This window comes from Pygocentrus nattereri, chromosome 3, assembly GCF_015220715.1.
Source record: "Pygocentrus nattereri isolate fPygNat1 chromosome 3, fPygNat1.pri, whole genome shotgun sequence".
Classification (NCBI taxonomy): domain Eukaryota; kingdom Metazoa; phylum Chordata; class Actinopteri; order Characiformes; family Serrasalmidae; genus Pygocentrus; species Pygocentrus nattereri.
In genome coordinates this window covers 46,198,793-46,202,168 of record NC_051213.1, presented here as the reverse complement: position 1 = coordinate 46,202,168, position 3,376 = coordinate 46,198,793, and positions in this window count along the sequence as shown.

Below are 3,376 nucleotides of genomic sequence, written 5' to 3'. Positions count from 1 at the left end.
CATCATCAACATTTCTTATGAACAAACGGATATGTTTGTGTTGCAGATATGGTGACCCCGGGTTCCTATCACCACCACTGTGAAGAAATTTGAGTCTCTCTACAATGACATATTTTACATCAATTCACTGTGAAAAGGTTAAGTGTGTGTGTGTGTGTGTGTGTGTGTGTGTTCAAACACAGTACACAGCATTGTGTGCATGTATTTAGTGCAAGGAGCAGATGTAGTGGTGGTTGGTTAATGTAGTGGGTAACACCTCTGCCTTCTACACTGTAGACTGGGGTTCAATCCCCTGCTTGGACAAGCACCTGCACTATACCAATAAGAGTCCTTGGGCAAGACTCCTAACACCTCTTTCGCCTGCCTGTATAAAATGATCAAACTGTAAGTAGCTCTGGATAAGAGCGTCAGCCAAATGCCGTAAATGTAGATACCGGAAATCTATTTAAAGGAACACTTCAGTGTGTTTTAGCCTCATCTACATCTGTAGCATCTGTAGCTTGCTGTCAATCACCACAGACATTAATTTCACCACATCACCCTGTTCTTGGTAAAGAACAGAAAAACCCGTGGACCTGAAAGTCAATTAGAAGCCACTTGGTAGTTACTAAATCCTACCAATAAATGTTCAAGCATTCTTTGTCCAAAGCACACATTTCTAAAATTAAAGATGCTTTTCAGTCTAAAACTAGTGTTTATATGTTATTTAACATGTTCTGTAAGATTCTGTAGTGCAGCACTACACTGCAGTAAATTATCTTCAATATAGTCCATCTAATCTAATAGTTCTTCTTTTGAGATTGTTGTGGGCTTAATTTTAAATTATTTACCTTATTTCTAGATATTTTGACTTGTTTTAAGTAATTAATGAAGTATTAAGTACAATTATTTCACTATATTGGCAGATAAGTTGGTTTGTTTTAAGAAATGTGCTTAAAACCAGCAAATTTATCTGCTAGAATAGTGAGATCAATTTACTTTACAAAAGTACCTAAAATAAATGTAAGTTTTAATTAAGTTATTAAGTGACCCTTATTAAAACCCACAACAGGAAAATTTCACCTCCCCATTTTGACCCATCTGTGCAGTGAAACGCCACATACACACTAGTGAACATGCACACTGGGGACAGTGAGCACACTTGCCCAGAGCGGTGGGCAGCCCTACCCAGCAGTTGGGGGTTAGGTGTCTTGCTTAAGGGCACTTCAGTCACATACTGTCGGCTCACCAAACTGGCAACCTTCCGGTCACACACCTCCCACAACTGCCCCCAAAATAAGTAAATAATGTCTAGAAATAAAGTGAATAATCACATAATAAGAGAATAACCATCGTAAAATGGGAAATATTAGACACACTGACTAGATTTAAGATCTTTTCACACGACTTTTCACTTTTTTGCTGCGTTGCAATTCATCACAATTTTTCTGGCCTGATCACCATAAATACCAAAAGTAACTGGAACTACTTTCTTGCTCCAGTGTTTCAAAGTTGGCTAACCTTCAAAAGAACAGCCTTGGTAAGACATTCTCTCTACACTGTTACCAAGTGGAATGGCTGTAGTTTCAAATTCATGTTGTAATATTTCAAACTTTTATTCATGGAATTCAGCAACTGCCCATAGACTTGTATTGTAAGGACGTGTGAGTCTGTGGGTTTTCTCTTCTTTTCTAAGAACAGGGAAGCATGCCAAGGTTACTGTCTGAGGTAACAAACTAGATGCCACAGATGGATTAAACAGAGATTCGATTGGAAAACATTGGAGTTTGCCTTTAAAGTGCCTATACAAGAGAGAAGAGACTGACTCAGATTTATTCTTGCACTGTCGGTGGATGATGAACAGAGCAGTGCTGATGATGGCGAGGAGGATGAGGACTGCGATAATGGACCCGATTATAGCGCCTGTAGCTCTAGCTGGCTCCACCAGCGGGGTTTCTGTGAGGGACAGAGAGAGACGGAGAAATTAAAACAACATTAAAATATGATCTAGATCAGTCAGGGTACATTTGTCACCAAATATGTTCAGTCCAGAGCATAAACTTCCATCTCAGTCCCTCAGAATGTGAAGGATGACTGATGCAGACGCAAATGTTTAGATGTATTGAGAAGCGCAGCATCATTAAACTCACATTTCTGTGTGCATAAACCATTTAAAGGAATATTTCAGACAGAATCAGTCATTACACTTGCAGTTCGCCACTTTGAAAAATCTATGTTATCCCCCTAGTGAAAAGAAAGTGGTTGTTTTTCTTAAAAAAAAAGGTCAAACTTTCAGAAAATGAAAATACTACTTGTTCTGATCTTGTTCAGTAAGATAACGCTCCTGATTAAATATGTACCCACTCATGGAGTTTTGTACCCCTGTAATGGCTTTGTCGCCCTGCAGGTGGCAATATGAGATTGCGTGGTGAAGCTGCACAGTGACCTGCAGTGTGTTCTCATTCGAGCACCAAGACCTTCTTTCCCTTTCATTTCTCTATAAAAGTGTCATGTCCCTGAATAAATGGGATCTACTAAATTTCTCTTGAAAATCAAGGTTATTTTGAAGCTGACGCTGGGGTCCAGGACTTGAACAGGGGCAGACATAAGGGAGAATCTCCTAGACGGCTAACAGATTTACAACACAAAGCCAGGTCTAAATTACAAAGGTCCTAATTACAAAGACAAATACATATGAATCAAGGTCCAAATGGCTGCAGTCTACTTATACATCTAGGTCCAGATAGCTCTCTACATAGACTGCTACATATAAAGGTACTACCGCATGACTGTCTACATAGTCTACTATGTCTAAATCCAGGTCCAAACAGCCATAGACTACTACATATATATAAAGCTAGTATCAACCGGCTAACTATATAGACTACTACATATAAATCCAGGTCCAAACGGCTAACTATATAGACTACTACATATAAATCCAGGTCCAAACGGCTAACTATATAGACTACTACATATAAATCCAGGTCCAAACGGCTAACTATATAGACTACTACATATAAATCCCACTCCAAACGGCTAACTATATAGACTACTACATATAAATCCCACTCCAAACGGCTAACTATATAGACTACTACATATAAATCCCACTCCAAACGGCTAACTATATAGACTACTACATATAAATCCCACTCCAAACGGATAACTATATAGACTACTACATATAAATCCAGGTCCAAACGGCTAACTATATAGACTACTACATATAAATCCCACTCCAAACGGCTAACTATATAGACTACTACATATAAATCCAGGTCCAAACGGCTAACTATATAGACTACTACATATAAATCCCACTCCAAACGGCTAACTATATAGACTACTACATATAAATCCCACTCCAAACGGATAACTATATAGACTACTACAT